At 47.8% G+C, this 17,910-nt stretch overlaps 1 protein-coding gene and 1 pseudogene across 1 annotated transcript in view; both read right to left on the reverse strand.

The window, feature by feature from the left end:
• Positions 1 to 17,910, reverse strand: part of LMOD1 (leiomodin 1) — a 57,287-nt gene that overhangs the window by 21,364 nt on the left and 18,013 nt on the right. The gene's annotated exons all lie outside the window — the stretch shown is intronic.
• Positions 16,437 to 16,515, reverse strand: LOC116559091 (annotated as a pseudogene).

The raw sequence follows: 17,910 nt of genomic DNA on the forward strand, positions 1-17,910 counted from the left end.
ACTGGGATTACAGGCATGAGTCACTGTGCCTGGCCCCCACCACCCTTTAAACCTGCCCATCTCTCCCAGTTAATCAGATCCTGCCTCTGCCTGCAGTCCCTTCAGCTCCAGCGCCCGCCTTCCTGTACACCCAAACTTCCTCAAAGAGCCCTACTTTTCGATCCCTATTCATTCCTCAATTCAACACACTCTTGCCTCACCCCCAACATTCTGTGAAAATTAGTTTCATCCAGATCACTTCTGACCCTCCTGTTGCTAAATCAGATTTATCTTTATTCCTTATGCTGCTCAAACTGCGTGGGAAGCGTCTGACCCTGCTGGCTAGGCCCTCTCTTCTGAAATGCTTCCCCCGAGGTCTCCACCACAGCCCTCATGGCTTTCCTCCTAGCTCTCTGACAGTTCCTGCAGGCCTCCTTCAAGGCCCCTCTTCCCTGAGAAATCTGGGTGTTCTCAAGGTCTTCCTCCAGGCCCCCTTTGTTTTCACCTTTGGACCCTCTCCCTGGATCATCCCATCCACCCCGATGGCATCGGCTGCATTCTACACACCCGTGTCTCAAAGCTGAATCGCTGAGCCAGACACGACTATGACGGTAATACTGTCTGATGAGTATCTTGGTTTGTGTGCCCCAAAGTACCTCAAAAACGACTCCTTGTCTCCTCCCACTGCCTTGCCGACTCCTGCACTATTCCCTCGGCAAGGGGCTCCTCTAAACACCCAATGGCTCCAATCAGAACCCTGCTGGGAAGAGGAAAGGAAGAATATGTGGTGAGACAACGTGGACGCCTCTGCACTTACTCACCTTCCCTACCAGTGGCCCCAGGGAGCTGGGAGAAGGCTGGGAAATCGACGTATTCTACCCCCTCACCACCCACACACAGATACCACAGCCTGCGCACCACCCGGATCAATCCCTCTCCTCCATCCTTGCCAATGTCACCTCATGGGGTTATGGCAACAACCTTCTCCCTGGTTTTGCTGACCTCTAGGCGATCCTTGCACTGCAACCCCAGGGACCTTGCTGTGGGACAGACCTGTCCATGAAGCTTTTCAGTGGCTCCCCAGTAGCCTCAATGTGAAGTCCAGACTCACAGGCCCTTCGTGACCTGCTGGCCTCCCTCTGTCAATGCCCTCTCCTGGCCTCCTCATGCAGCCGCCCTCTTCTCCCAGGTGCTGGAAGAAGCCCGGCCTCGGGTCCCTTGCAGTGATGCTCTCACCACTTGGAAAGCTCTGCTTCCTCTTATCCTGGTAAACTCCTACCCTATATCAGCTGGGCGTGGTGGCTCACGCCTGTGATCCCAGCACTGTGGGAGGCCGGAGGTGGGGGAATCGCGAGGTCAGAGAATTGAGACCATCCTGGCCAACATGGTAAAACCCTGTCTCTACTAGAAATATAAAAATTAGCTGGGCATGGTGGCGCACGCCTGTGGTCCCAGCTACTTGGGAGGCTGAGGCAGGGGAATTGCTCGAACCTGGGAGGTAACAGCTACCTGGGAGGTGGAGGTTGCAGTGAGCCCAGACTGTGCCACTGCACTCCAGCCTGGCAACAGAGCGAGACTTTGTCTCAAAAAAATGAAAATGAAAAAATAAAAGACCTATTACCCTATATCTAGAGAAGTTTTAGCTTAGATCTCGAATTCATCTGGATTTTACCCTGGGATATGATGCAAGGTGAAATTTTACTTTTTTTCCCAAACAGGTACCTAATGTCTGAACTTTTTTTTTTTTTGAATACAGGGTCTCACTCTGTCCTCTAGGCCGGAGGGCAGTGATCACATCTCACTGCAGCCTTGACTTCCCCCGGCTTGTGCACCACCACACCCAGAAGGTTTTTTTATTTTTTGTAGGGATGAGGTTTCGTCATGCTGCCCAGACTGCTCTTAAACTGCTGGGCTCAAGCGATCCACATACCTTGGCCCCTCAGAGTGCTGGGCTTATGGCATGAGCCACCACTTCTGGCTTGAACTAGTCTTATGATCAGAAAAATACAACAAAGGTACATCTATTCCGGCACTTTGGAAGGTCAGGACGAGAGGACTGCTGGAGCCCGGGAGGTCAAGACCATCCTGGGCAACATGGCGAAACCCCATCTCTACAAACAAAAATTAGCCAGGCATGGTGGCATGTGGCTGTAGTCCTAGCTACCTGGCAGGCCGAGGTGAGATGATCACCTGAGCCGAGGGAGGTCGGGGTTGCAGTGAGCCGTGATCACGCCACTGCACTCCAGCCTGAGCAACAGAATGAGACCCCGTCTCACAAAACAAAACAAAATAAAAACCAACAAAGGCTATTTACGAAAAAGAAACAAAAGAAAATTGTTTTTAAATAACTGGGTTTCGCAGCAAAAACAAAACAAAACTAAAAACCAAGCATCAGGCCATGGTGTAGGGAGAAGGGACAGATGGGGCCAGAGGTGGGAGGGTGTTCCCTGTCACTGTACTCAGTCCTCAGCCTGGCCGTGCTGTGCCAGGACCTGCCTCGCAGCCTGACCTTCGCCTGGCTCTGTTCCAGCAATTACAAATCAGCCCCGATGATAAACATCAGTGCTGAGCAGAGGGCTGAAGGGTCTCAGGCACTGCCTCCAGCTCCAGCATAAACAGAAACGCCATGGCTCATTTTTACCTCCCACGATGATGATCTCCAGGGGTGGGAGTGGTGCAGTGGCCGCCAAGAGGAGGGCAGTGGTTTGTGAACCTGGGAAAAGAGGGCATTTTCTGATGCAGTCCTGCGGGAGACCACGCTTTACAAGAGGAGCAAGTGCCACCATCTCAGGGCCTGCTCTGTCCTTGTAGGGAAGGGGAGCAAAGACACCTTCTGGAAAAGATAAGGATGATGTGGAGACGTGGGTGGCTGAGCACTTGCACTGCGTGTGTCACCAAACTCTGCCAAGGCTGCGAGTGTTCTGCCTGCCTTGAGTCTTTTTTTTTTTTTTTTGAGGCGGGGTTTTACTCTGTCCCCTAGGTTGGAGTGCAGTGGCGTGATCTCAGCTCACTACAACCTCGTCTCCCGGGTTCAAGTGATTCTCCTGCCTCAGCCTCCCAAGTAGCTGGGATTACAGGCACGTGCCATCATGCCCAGCTAATTTTTGAATTTTTAGTAGAGACAGGGTTTCACCATGTTAGTCAGGCTGGTCTCGAACTCCTGATCTCATGATCTGCCCACCTTGGCTTCCCAAAGCGCTGGGATTATAGGCATGAACCACTGTGCCCGGCTGCCTTAAGTCCTTTAAGTACAAGGGTTTCTAGTGAAAGGGATGGTAAATGGGGGAAGGTGGCCTGACCTCAGGGGCGATTCTGTGGCTCCTGCTCCCTCCTGGAAGCCTGCCAAAAGCCATCAAGAGGCATCAGAAAGGAGGGCAGGGTGAGCAGTGTCTGCGTTTCACCTAGGCCCTTACTCCTACCACCAAGGCTTCCGCATTTACTGCAAGTAGAGAAAGACAGAGGCGTTTTGAGGTGAGGGCACGCCTCACAGCCTGCAGTAGCAAGACTTCACAGGCAATGCCACTCTGGCTTCTGTTTGGGGGGTTCGAAGAACCCATCTCTAGGGGACTGAAGGTTCTTGTGGCAGATCTTCTTGGCCAATGAAGGGTCAGCTCCAGTGCTCTCGGCAGACCTAAATGCTTTGCCAACTGGTCTGGTGAATCATACTGGGAAGCTTGTAGCAAACCCCATTTTTGGAGAAACTGGGAAATCTCTTCGGAGAGATAAACAGGTCACTGTGGCGCTCTGCTCTCTGAAGGGCCTGGCTAGTACTTTCTGCTTCATTTTATCCCAGCACCGAGGAAAACCCAAGCAAGTCTGGGAAATGTTGTAAAGATCTACACAAATGCAAGCTATTTATCCCAGGCTTCTGGGTCCCACTTTGGTCCCGGGGGGTGGGGGAAGGAACATTCTGTTCTTTTGCTGCCTAGGGCTGTGAGCCCGAGCTCTGGCTTTCATACAGCCCCCTCCTGTCCCATCTAAACAGAAAAGGGTACATTGACTGAAGCAGGAGCAGTTTTGTGAGTGTCTGACTTCTGCAGTCCGACAGGGCTCCAGGCCCAGAAGGGCCCTATGCTTGGTTTAATTCTCTGCAATCATTGTCTTGAAAGCCTCAGTAATTCTTGAGCACTTTTTTTTTTTTTTGAGACAGTTTCGCATTTGTTGCCCAGGCTGTAATGGTGCGATCTCAGCTCACCGCAACCTCTGCCCCCCGGGTTCAAGCAACTCTCCTGCCTCAACCTCTCGAGTAGCTGGGATTACAGTCATGCACCACCATGACCAGCTAATTTTGTATTTTTAGTAGAGACGGTGTTTCTCCATGCTGGCCAGGCTGGTTTCCAACTCCTGACCTCGGGTGATCCACCTGCCTCGGCCTCCCAAAGTACTGGGATTATAGGCGTGAGCCACACCTGGCCTGGCCTCCTCCTCCTTTCTTTTAACTTTATATATGGAAAAGTTCTATTGTACACCAAACTAGAGAGAACAGCACAATGAACCTCAAGGTGCCCATTGCCCGGCTTCAGTGATTCTCCACATATGGCCAGTCTTGTTTCATCTGTATGCCCACCCATTTTTGTCACATCCTTAGGTTATTTGAAAGCAAATTCCAGGTGTATCATTTCATGCATAGACACTTCAGTGTGTCTCTCTATTTCTTTTTTAGAGACAGGGTCTCTCATTCTGTCACCCGGTTGGGGTGTAGTGGTATAATCATAGCTCACTATAACCTCAAACTCTTGGGCTCAAGTGATCCTCCTGCCTCAACTTCCCAAGTAGCGAGGCCTACAGGCATGTGTCACTATGCCTGGCTAACTTTTATTTTTGTAGAGATGGAGTCTTGCTATGTTGCTCAGGCTGGTCTCAAACTCCTGGGCTCAAGCAATCCTCCTGCTGTGGCCTCACCACGTACTGGGATTACAGGTATGGGCCACCAGGCTGGCTTTCTATTTTCTATTTTATTTTTTTAGAGACAGGTTTTGCTCTGTCACCCAGGCTGAGGTAAAGTGGCATGAACATAACTCACTGTAACCTCAAACTCCTAGGCTCAAGCAGTCCTTTGCCTCAGCCTCCCAAGTAGCTAGGACTACAGTTACCTGCCATCATGCCTAGCTAATTTATTTTTTATTTTTTGTAGAGATAGGGTCTCACTACGCTACCCAGGCTGGTCTTGAACTCCTGGACTCAAGTGATCCTCCCACCTTGGCTTCCCAAAGTGTGTGACCCACCATGCCTGGCCTCAGTGTCTATCTCTAAAAGACAGAAAGTTTTTTGTTTTTTTTTTTAAGACAGAGTCTCACTCCTTCACCCAGGCATACAGTACACGATCTCAGCTCACTGCAACCTCCGCCTCCGGGTTCAAGCAATTCTCCTGCCTCAGTCCCCCGAGTAGCTGGGATTGGATTACGGGCACATGCCGCCACATCCAGCTAATTTTTGTATTTTTAGTAGAGACGGGGTTTCACCTTGTTGGCCAGGCTGGTCTTGAACTTCTGACCTCAGGTGATCCACCCCCCCCAACCTCAGGTCCCAAAGTGCTGGAATTACGGGCATGAGCCACTATGCCCTGCCCTACTAAACAATTAACAGCAATTCCTCGTTGTTTATCAGCACTCAGCCCAAGGGCTCTCTCACTGCCCTCACCTAGCCGCTGGGTTAGGAGCCCCTCCTGTGCACTCCTGCAGCAGGTCAAGCTCAAAGCTGTCTCTGCACTTAGCACTTGTAATGGGTCTCTCCCTGGACTAGATGGGGAGCAAGGAGCAGACCTTTATTTCTCTCTTTAGCACCTGGTCTGGCAGAGTGCTCTGCAATTAATAAATATTTGCTAGAATGAAATGCAAGCATGTCAGTCCTACCTACAGTGTTCCTACCAAGTAGTATGTGCTCGAATACTTCCAGTGACAGGAAGCTCAGTTCTCCCTAAGGAAGTCAAGCCTTTGCTTTTTGGAGAGAACAGGGTCTCACTATATTGAGTTCAAGACTCAAGCAGGTCTCGAACTCCTGGGCTCAAGCTATCCTCCTGCCTCGGCCTCCCTAAGACCTGGGATTACAGGTGTGAGCCACCATGCCCAGGCTTTTTTTCTTTTTTCTTTTTTTTGAGACAGAGTCTCGCTGTGTCACCCAGGCTAGAGTGAAGTGGAGCGATCTTGGCTTACTGCAACCTCCACCTCCTGGGTTTAAGTGATTCTCCTGCCTCAGCCTCTCGAGTAGCTGGGACTACAGGCGCACTCCACCACGCCTAGCTAATTTTTGTATTTTTACTAAAGACAGGTTTTCACCATGTTGGCTGGGCTGGTCTTGAACTCCTGGCCTCAAGTGATCCGCCCGCCTCAGCCTCCCAAAGTACTGGGATTACAGATGTGAGCCATCACACCCGGCCCCTTTTCTTCTTCTTAAGCTGACTCTGTGTCAGAAAGCCCTTCTGTTCCTATTATTCCCAGGGGCTGCGTAAAACAAGGCGACCCCTTCTCTTCTATGAGTGCTCTGTATGTGTTTCCGGTTTATTGGCTCCTCTCCCTGAGACTGCTTTGCTGCAGGCTAGAAAAGTTCATCTGTTACACTAAGCCTGTCACTCCAGCCTGACTAGAATTTTCTACATCCTGGTTCTGCTGTTTAAATGCTCACTGTGCCTCTCAGCTTTAGATAATCTGGCAAAGTGGTGCGTGTGCCTTCTAGGTCTTTTTGTCCACTAACCAGGGCTGACTCCAGGGCAGAACTCTCTGGTATCTACTCCAGGCCCCCAGGGAGCCACCAAACAGCATCCTACTGCACCACCTTCCAGCCTGTGTCCCTCCATCCTGGCCACCACATTCTTGTGAGCAGGCTTCTTCAATGTCTTCCTAAAGTCTCCAGAGGAACCCAACTGCAAAGAGAAGAGGGACTATATTGGCTTCAACGCCATCTCCACCCACCATCGGCTTTTTTTTTTTTTTGAGATGGAGTGTTGCTCTTGTTGCCTAGGCTGGAGTGCAAAGGCACGATCTAGGCTCACTGCAACCTCCACCTCCTGGGTTCAAGCGATTCTCCTGCCTCAGCCTCCCGAGTAGCTGGGATTACAGGTGCCCACCACCACGCCTGGTTAATTTTTGTGTTTTTAGTAAAGACAGGGTTTCACCATGTTGGCCAGCCTGGTCTCGAACTCCTGACCTCAGGTGATTCTCCTGCCTCAGCCTCCCACCCACCACTGACTCTTACCGGGGATTCTTATCCCAGTAAAATGACATACTTTCCCAGGCCATGTGAATTGTTCTGGAAAGACTTCACACTACAGGGTCAATACAATTCCCAAATGCAGCTCCCTTCTAGCAGCTGAGGCCCTCGGAGACACTGGTTCTTCCTGTGCCAAGGCCACAGAGACCAGAATTCCACCTGCTTGCTAAGGGAGTCAGTCATGAGAAACAGCTGAGGATTAAGCTGAGTCTTTAAGTTCAAGGACAATTGGGAGGTGAGTCTGGTTATTCCCCTGGAAGGGAGAAAGAAAAGCCAAGACCTAGTGGGAAGAGAAGGAGCAAACAAGGATGTCGGGCCATTAAATCAAGGAGGCCAAGTGGCCTCTACACAGTGCAGGACCCAGCGAATGTAGAATAGGGGGTGGGAAACACAGAGGAGGTCAGAGTAAACTTTAGAGGTGGCCTCCTTCCAATGAGGTCATTTGGGCGTAGGAGGCAAGAGAAGGACTTTCTCAGCAGAGGGAACAGAACAGGCAAAAAAAAAAAAAAAAAAAAGCAAGTGATCTATTGGAGCATGGCTCATCTAGGGATTGCTGAGAAGTTCTTTGTAACTAGAGTGGGGGTGAGGAAGTGGTGGTGGGAGATGAGACCAGAAATGCCCCCTGAAGCCAGATCATGACAGAGTTTTTATATTGTGCCATGGAACGAGAGCTTCACCCAGCAGAAATTGGAGAAGCATACAGATTTTTAACCAGGAAGTGACAATCTGATTCATGCCTTAGAAAGACAACTCTGGGCCGGGTGCAGTGGCTCACGCCTGTAATCCAAGCACTTTGGAGGCCAAGGCGGGCGGATCACCTGAGGTCGGAAGTTCAAGACCAGCCTGACCAACATGGTGAAACCCTGTCTTTAAAAAAAATTTAAAAATAGCCAGGCGCTGTGGCACACGCCTGTAATCCCAGTACTTTGGGAGGCCGAGGCGGGCGGATCATGAGATCAAGAGATCAAGACCATCCTGGCCAACATGGTGAAACCCCGTCTCTAAAAAAAATAAATAAATAAATAAAAAGAAAGGTAACTCTGGCAGCTGTTTGGAGAGTGGAGGCGAGGCTGGAAGGAACCAGAGGGAAAGAGACCAGTAGGCTACTGCAAAAGTTCAGGCAAGAAATTATGAGATCCATGGCTGGGCACAATGGCTCACACCTGTAATCTCAGCACTTTGGGAGGCCGAGGCAGGAGGCTTTCTTGAGCCCAGGAGTTCGAGACCAGCCTAGGTAACATAGTGAGACCCCCCCCATCTCAAAAAACAGGGAAGGGGAGAAGGGGAGAGGAGGGAAGGAGGGGACAAGAGGGGACGGAAGGCAAGGGATTATGAGATCCTGGACCAGGCTGAGCAGTGAGCACAGAGGGGTGGAGATGCATTCCATAGACATTTCTGGGGTACAGTTAATAAGGTTCAGTGAAGTGGACAATGACAAGGAGAAGTAGAGGATGACTCCACGATTTCCAGTTTGGTTGCCTGGTTAGAGAATGATGCTTATAACCAGGGCAGAAAATATGGAGGGGAGATAAGGATGGCGCTTGAGGCGATCAACTGTTTTGGCCATGACAAAATTTAAACGCCTAACGGGTTGGCATTAATAAAGATCTGGGGCTCAGGAAAGAGATCTAGGCTTGAGAGGTAGGTTTGGGAGTCATTGGTGTATATGGTATATATGGGAGTCAGTGAAAACCACAAGAGTAAATACAGTGACTCTGAAAAGTAAGTTATCAGGAAGAGGAAAGGGACTTACAGAATAGGAGCGAGAAAATTGCCACATTATTTACTGAAACAAAATCCATGCCCTTTGAGATTGGCAAAACCACGATGAGATAGACTTCATTCCTCCTGGGTGTCTATATCAAAAAAGACAGACAATAATATGTGTGGACGAGGATGTGGGGAAATTGGAACCCTTGTATGTTGCTGGTAAGATATAAATAGGGCAGCCACTTTGACAAACAGTCTGGCAGTTCCTCAAAAAGTTAAACGTAGAGCTGCCATATTGACCCATCAACTCCATGCCTCGATACAGACCCAAGAGAACTGAAAATATATGTCCACCAAAAAATTCTATGCAAATGCGTGCAGTAGCATTACTCAGAATAGCTCCAAAATGGAAAGCACCCAAAGTCTATTCACTAAAGAATGATTAAGCAAAATGTGGTATATCCTTAAAATGGAATAATGTTCAGTCATTAAAAGGAATAAAGGCCGGGAATAAAGGCCAGGCGCGGTGGCTCATGCCTGTAATCCCAGCACTTTGGGAGGCCGAGGTGGATGAATCAGCTGAGGTCGGGAGTTCGAGACCAGCCTGACCAACATCAAGAAACCCTGTCTCTACTAAAAATACAAAATTAGTTGGGCGTGGTGGTACATGCCTGTAATCCCAGCTACTCGGGAGACTGAGGCAGGAGGATTGCTTGAACATGGGAGGTGTAGGTTGCAGTGAGCCGAGATTACATCATTGCACTCCACCCTGGGCAACAGAGTGAAACTCCATCTCAGAAAAAAGAAATAAGGTACCATGCTCTATCATGAATGAACCTTGAAAATATGATAACTGAAAGAAGCCAGATCTGAAAGGCCACATGTTATATGATTCCATTTACATGAAAGGTCCAGAATAGGCCAATCTGTAGAGACAGAAAATAGACTACTGGTTGCCAGTGGCTTGTGGGAGGAGAAATGAAGGGTCTCTGATGATGGGTGTGGGATTTCTTTTGGGGCTGATGAAAATATTCTGGAATTAGGTAGTGGTGTTGTACAACTTTGTCAATATACTGAATACATACTCACACTGAATATAATACTGTTATATATAATACAGCATATATTATATACTATTATACTCAGTATATTCACTGAATATACTGAATACTGTTTTTTTTCCTAAAAAATACTGAATTGCATATTTTAAAAGAGTGAATTTTTTTTTTTGAAATGGAATCTCTGTCACCCAGGCTGGAATGCAGTGGTGCCAACTCAGCTCACTGCAACCTCCGCCTCCTGGGTTCAAGTGATTCTCCTGTCTCAGCCTCCTGAGTAGCTGGGACTACAGGCGCCCACCACCACGCCCAGCTAATTTTTGTATTTTTAGTAGAGACAAGGTTTCACCATGTTGGTCAAGGTGGTCTCGAACTCCTGACATCAAACAATTCACCCGCCTCGGGCTCTCAAAGTGCTGGGATTACAGGCGTGAGCCACCACACCCGGCCTGAGAGTGAATATTATGGTATGTGAATTATGTCTCCATAAAAATTAAAAAAAATTTTTTTCTTTGTTTAAATTTAAAACTTTTTAAGAGATCCTGGTCTTTTTTTTTTTTTTCTTGAGACAGGGTCTTGCTCTGTCGTCTAGGCTGGAGTGCAGTGGCACAGTCACAGCTCACTGCAGCTTCGACTTCCCAGGCTCAAGCAATCCTCCTGCCTTCGTCTCCCAAGTAGCTGGGACTACAGACGCACACCACCATTCCAGGCAAATTTTCATATTTTTTGTAGAAATGGGGTTTTGTCATGTTTCCCAGGCTGGTCTTGAACTCCTGGGCCTAAGCAATTCTCTCACCTCTGCCTCCCAAAGTGCTGGGATTACAGGCATGAGCCGCTTTGCCTGGCCAAGATCATGGTCTTAATTACATTAAAATGATAGAACGGTTATATTAAACGAAATCTTATTTCACATACTGTGCTTATCTTCTCTTGCTTTAACATCTGAAGGATAAAGACTAAATAAAGAACTGAAAAAGAAGAAAACAAAAAACCAACATCCAAACCATTTGCGAACGCGGAACTAACTATTTGCGATTTACAGTGGTTGTAAAAACTAAATTGCAGACCAATGGAAAAAATGTGAGCTACCTATATAACTTAAATGTTCCCATAGCCACATTTTATTTATTTATTTATTTGAGACAGAGTTTTGCTCTGTCACCCAGGCTGGAGTGCAATGGTGCGATCTCGGCTCACTGCAACCTCCGCCTCCCGGGTTCAAGCAATTCTCTTGCCTCAGCTTCCCGAATAGCTTGGATTACAAGCACATGTCACCATGCCTGGCTAATTTTTGTATTTTTAGTAGAGACGGGGTTTCACCATATTGGCCAGGCTGGTCTCGAACTCCTGACCTCAAATGATCCACCTACCTCAGCCTCCCAAAGTGCTGGGATTACAGGCGTGAGCCACTGTGCCAGGCCAGGAGTGACTCTTGACAGCCCTTCCCCAGGGTATCCCAGAGGGCAGCGCTGGAACATGGCCAGTGCCCATCTCAGAGTGCAGAGAGTTTCCAGAGTGCAGCACAGTGACAGGAAAGCTGCCTGTTGAAACGGCCCCCAGGACTGAGCAGCACCCATCCTGGAATTGGACACACAGTGGATGCTTCATAACTGTTAAACAAAGAGATGAATCTCCCATTCAGGTGGAGGCCCAAAAAGAAGGCTGGAGGGACAGATTATTTTTCTGCTAAGTTGTGTAGAGTTTGTTGCAACCTGAGGTCAAAAGAAAGTGTTCAGAGCCAACACAGGGACTGGAGTCTGTAATCTCAGCTACTCAGGAGGCTGGGGCTGGAGGATTCCTTGAGTTCAGGAGTTTGACATCAGCCTGGAACACGGTATGACAAAGTGTGGGGTGATGAGTGCAGCAAACCACCATGGTGAGTGTGTACCTGTGTAACAAACCTGCACATTACCCCAGAACTTAAAGTATAATAATAATACTAAAGAAAAAGAAAAAAATTGTTTTTAATTAGCCAGTTGCAGCCAGGTGCGATGGTTCATATCTATAATCCCAGCACTTTGAGAGGCCGAGGTGGGCAGATTGCCCGAGTTCAGGAATTCGAGACTAGCCTGGCAACCTGGCAAAACCCCATCTCTACTAAAAATACAAAAAGTTAGCTGAATGTGGTGATGCATGCCTGTAGTCCCAGCTACTCAGGAGGCTGAAGTGGGAGAATCATATGAGCCCCAGAAGCAGAGGCTGCAGGGAGCTGTGACCATGCCACTGTACTCCAGCCTGGGTGATGCTGTCTCAAGAACTACAACAACAACAAAAGGAAGAAACAAAGATTATTAGCCAGTCATAGTGGCATGTGCCTGCAGTCCCAACTACTCAGGAGGCGGAGGTGGGAGGATGAGCCCAGGAGCTCAAGGCTGCAGTGAGATATGACTGCACCATTGCACTCCAGCATGTGTGACAGAGCAAGACTTATCTCTGGGAAAAAAACAAGAGAGAGAGAGGGAGAGAGAAAGAGAGTTCAAGATCTTCCGGCTGGGCGTGGTGGCTCACACTTCTAGTTCCGGTACTTTGGGAAGGCAAGGCAGGCAAGTCACTTGAGGTCAGGCATTGAACTCCAGCCATGGCAAATATTGTGAAATCCTGTCTCTACTAAAAATACAAAAATTAACCAGGTGTGGTGGCACCTGCCTGTAAGCCCAGCTCATGATGCTGAGGCAGGACAATCGCTTGAACCCAGGAGGCGGAGGTTGCACTGAGCTGAGATCGTGCCAGGGCACTCCAGGCTGGGCTACAAGAGCAAAACTTCATCTCAAAATAATTTAAAAAAAAAGCTTCCTTGACCACCAGCTGGATGACCTCTCTAAGTCTCAGATTCTTCAGCTGTCAAGCAGATCAAAATTTACCTCCCCTGTCTGCCTTATAAGGCTGATGCAAGAATCAAATGAGATAATGTATGTGGAAGCCCATAAAGCTTTGGACCCAAGGCATTAGGCTCTGCTTTTATTGTGCATGGATGAACTGGGATATATTGTGTGATGTTCCAAGACAGCAACTAAGTACTTACCTATGGGCTTCTGGGAGTAAGACACTTTCCAGTTTTCTCAGAAGGGGAAAATTACTTTGCATGACCATTGGTTATTTTTTGGTATTGGTATGGGTGTCTTTGGGGTAGGGACCTCTAGTAGCAGGAGAATGAACTAGTTGACCTTCCCTTCTTGACATCCTCCCAAGACCTGAAATTTTTCTTTTTTTTTTTCCTTTTCTTTTTTTTTTGAGACAGAGTTTCGCTCTTGTTACCCAGGCTGGAGTACAATGGCTCTATTGCAGCTCACCGCAACCTCTGCTTCCTGGGTTCCAGCAATTATCGTGCCTCAGCCTCCTGAGTAGCTGGGACTACAGACATGCGCCACCATGCCCAGCTAATTTTTTTTTGTATTTTTAGTAGAGACGGGGTTTCACCATGTTGACCAGGATGATCTCAATCTCTTGACCTTGTGACCCACCCACCTCGGCCTCCCAAAGTGCTGGGATTATAGGCGTGAGCCACCGCGCCCGGCCGACCTGAAATTTTTCAAGGCTAGAGCCTTGGTTTTCTTATTTCCTTCTCTTTTTTATTTATTTTTAATTGTTTTGAGACAGGGTCTTCTTTTGTGCCCAGGCTGGAGTGCAGTGGTGTGATCATGGCTTACTGCAGCCTCGACCTCGTGGGCTCAAGTGATCCTCCCACCTCAGCCTCCCAGGTAGCTGGAATCACAGGCGTGTGCCATCACACCTGGCTAATTTTAAAATTCTTTTTGGATAGATTTGTGTGGGTAGGGGTTCCTCCCTATGTTGCCCAGGCTGGTCTCGAGCTCCTGGGCTCAAGCAGTCCTCCCATTTCAGCCTCCCAAGGTGTTGGAATTACAAGTGTGAGCCACCACACCCAGCCAATTTTCTTTTTAAGTGGTAATTTTTTCCTCCCCAAACAAAGGAAAACCAGGCATATCTGCTCTATCTATAATGCATACAAACTGACACATTTCCCCTCGAGGAGTCAAAGTGAGAGGGAGGTAGGGTTTGCTTTGCTTGGCAGACAGTCCAACATCAGGAACTTGATCCTCTAAAAAAAATAACCTGTGGCCTCATGTTTCCCTGAGCTATGGAGTGTCTGTGCTGTGAGCTGATCATAAGTCTCTTCGTTTCCAGCGCCCAGTGAGTCTTTTCTCTGTTTTGGTGGTTTTGTTTCACCCATCAGCCCATAAGGCTCAACTGGGGAAGCAGTGTGTTAACTGTTCTGTTTATCATCTTGTTTGGCTGACTCCATCTCTCTGGGGATGGGCGCCAAAGGCCAAGAGAAGGAGCCTGCACTGAGGCTCCGGGGATCTGTTTGGGGCCTTGGGAAGTGTATTTACTGGGAGCCATGTAAATGTCCAAATATAGGCAAATGGTTCAACACAGCCATACAATACAGTATGATGACATCGACTGAAAAAACTTTAGGAAGAATTTTCAGTGACATGGGAAAAGTGATTATAATATGGGGATAAGCAAAAATATAAATAAATAATTTATGTGAATATGTGGCTGTGCATTACATGATCTCAACTACAGAAAGAAAAATACATACAGAATTATACACCCCGAGAAAAAAACGGAAGCTGGGAGCCATAGCTCACACCTGTAACCCCAGCACTTTGGGAGGAGGAGGGTGGGTTGTGTGAGTCCAGGAGTTTTGAGACTAGCCTAGGCATCATGGTGAAACCCTGTCTCTACAAAAAATATTTTCAAAAAAATAGCTGGGAGTGGTGGTGCATGAGAGCAGTAAGCGGAGATTGCACCACTGCACTCCAGCCTGGGCGACAGAGCGAGACCCTGTCTCAAAAACAAACAGAAAACCAACAATGGCTAATATCTTTAGCTAATAAGACAAAGAATTATTGGCTATTTTCCCTCTCTTTTCCCATATTTTGCATGTTGTCTATAGTGAGCCTTACTATATTATATTTTTCTTTGAAGAAAATAAATTTAGAAATATCACATCTGGGTGGCCAGGCGCAGTGGCTCACACCTGTAATCCCAGCACTTTGGAAGTCTGAGGCAGATGGATCACGAGGTCAGGAGTTCAAGACCAGCCTGGCTAACATGGTGAAACCCCTTCTCTACTAAAAATACAAAAATTAGCCAGGTGTGGTGGTGAGCGCCTGTAATCCCAGCTACTCCAGAGGCTGTGGCAGGAGAATTGCCTGAACCTGGGAGGTGGCGGTTACAGTGAGCCAAGGTGCCACTGTACTCCAGCCTGGGCGACAGAGCGAGACTCCATCTCAAAAAAGAAAGAAAGAAAGAGAGAGAGAGATAGAGAGAGAGAAAGATCATGTCTGTGTTCTTCGTATCTCCCTCTTCTCCTGCTTTTAAGGCAAAGATTACAGAGACTGGAAGTAAAACCAAAAGCCTCCCAAACTGAAAGAACCTTGACCATTGGAACACTTGAGTCTTTAGTTCTCTGTGATTATTATTAGACATTTTCTTGGTGATTTAGAAATTGTTATGCTTTTCCGTGCAGTTGAGGACATGGGACAAGTGGGTTGTCACTAAGTGGCAAGTGGAAGAGATGCGCCATGGCTTTGTAGGTGAGAGGATCCACCTCCAGGAGACTCCATATAAGCAAAATGGTGCAACGTCAGCCTTGGCAATTGGACTTTCAGAAGAAATTTTAAGCCCTTACTGCCCCAAGGCATCCATTATATAGAGTCGATTCCTTTCCTACGTATTGAGAATGGGACCAGCTAGCATCTTTGGGAGTGCTGTGTTTGGAATGTGTCCGCCAAAGTTCATGCGCTGGAAACTCGGTCCCCAGTGCAGGGGTATTGGGAAGTGGGGCCTACTGGGAGGTGTTCGGGTCATGGGGACATTGCTCTAATGAATGGATTATGCCATTATCGTGGGAGCGGGTTCATTATAAAAGGACAAGTTCAACTTTCTGGCTCTCTGTGGCCTCACTTGTCCTTCTGCCTACTGCCATGGATAGGATAATGCAGCAGTAAGGCCCTCACCAGACACAGGCCCTCGAGCTTGGACTTCCCAGCCTTCAAAACCATGAGCAAAATGTCCTTCTGTTCATTATAAATTACACAGTCTGTAGTATTTTGTTAGAGCAGCACAAAATGGGCTAACACAGGGGACTGAGGATATAGTCTCTCAATTCATTTTCTCCAGGGCTTAATTCTCTTACAGAAGCCTGGCTGAGAAAAGCTGATCATTTGCCTACAAGGACCTAGTCCCAGCTCTGGTCCTCCTTTCTCCAGCCTCACAACTTCGGCTTCAGAAAGGCAAGTCTGTGTCTGCCGAGCTGCAGAATTGGTATATCCAGATTCCAGATCATCAGAGCCACATACCCAAGCACTGGGTCTCCCAAAGGGGTGGGCTCTGTGAGTGCTGTGAAGAGGGCAGCTCCTCTCCTGCTCTTATGTGTGTGATCCAAAGGGAAATCTGCTGATAGCAAGTTCTCTAGGAGAGCTGTACTACGTTTTCTTTTCTTTTTTTTTAAATATAAAATAGTTGTCAGGCCCCAGAGCCTCTTCCATCCTTGTCAAGGGGAGTGCTAGCCTTCTCTCCTTTCATACAACACTGTACTACTTTTTCCAGATCCAGAGACAAAGCTGCCGCACTTCTCCAGGTATTTTAGGAAAGAATCCAGATGATGGGAGCTGAAGGCCTTATCTGGGTACATATAGTACAAATTATTAGCAAAAATATTATTATTATTATTATTATTATTGAGACAGAGTCACCCTCCATTGCCCAGGCTAGAGTGCAGTGGTAAGATCTTGGCTGACTGCTACCTCCGTCTCCAGGGTTCAAACAATTCTCATGCCTCAGCCTCCTGAATAGCTGAGATTACAGGTGTGTGTCACCAGGCTTAGCTAATTATTTTTTGTATTTTTAGTAGAAATGGGGTTTTTCCATATTGTCCAGGCTGGTCTTGAACTCCTGGCTTCAAGTGATCCGTTCGCCTTGGCCTCCCAAAGTGCTGGGATTACAGGCATGAGCCACCACACCCAGCCTGCAAAAATAATATATATATTTTTTCTTTTTCTTTTTTTTCACCATCAAGGACCTGAAGCAAAAATATTATTAGTATTTTATTTAGAGTTTATCTGTGGCCCCAGGGATCATAGGTGGACTTAATTTTATTTGTTTGTTTGTTTGTTTTCTTTTTTTTTCTTTTTTTTGAAACGGAGTTTCACTCTTGTTACCCAGGCTGGAGTGCAATGGCGCGATCTCGGCTCACCGCAACCTCCGCCTCCTAGGTTCAGGCAATTCTCCTGCCTCAGCCTCCTGAGTAGCTGGGATTACAGGCATGCGCCACCATGCCCAGCTAATTTTTTGTATTTTGTAGAGACGGGGTTTCACCATGTTGACCAGGATGGTCTCAATCTCTTGACCTTGTGATCCACCCGCCTCGGCCTCCCAAAGTGCTGGAGCTGGAGCCACCGCGCCCAGCCTGTTTGTTTGTTTTCTGTTAGTCAGAGTCTGGCTCTATTGCCCAGGCTGGAGTGCAATGGTACAATCTTGGCTCACTGCAACCTCCGCCTCCCGGGTTCAAGGGATTCTCCTGCCTCAGCCTTCCGAGTAACTGGGATTACAGGCACCTATCACCACAGCCAGCTAATTTTTGTATTTTTAGTAGATCAGGCTGGTCTCAAACTCCTGACCTCAGGTGATCCACCAGCCTAGGCCTCCCAAATTGTTGGGATTACAGGCGTGAGCCACCATGCCTGGTAAGTGGACTTAATATTTTAGTCTGTAATCTCAGATCACTGTGGAGCTGGAAGACAGAATTGCAAGGAAAGGAAGAAAAAAATGGAAGAAGTTTAAACTGAAGGTGAAATACGGCAGTGATCTATCCCAACAATGCAGACCTCAGGGTGTAAATTTTGGATTGAGTTAACTGGTTATTTATAAAAACTGGATAAAAGTGGATCAAGGCCGGCCGGGCACGGTGGTTTACATCTGTAATCCC

Source organism: Sapajus apella, unplaced genomic scaffold, assembly GCF_009761245.1.
Source record: "Sapajus apella isolate SASKATOON/1434 unplaced genomic scaffold, GSC_monkey_1.0 scaffold22, whole genome shotgun sequence".
Classification (NCBI taxonomy): domain Eukaryota; kingdom Metazoa; phylum Chordata; class Mammalia; order Primates; family Cebidae; genus Sapajus; species Sapajus apella.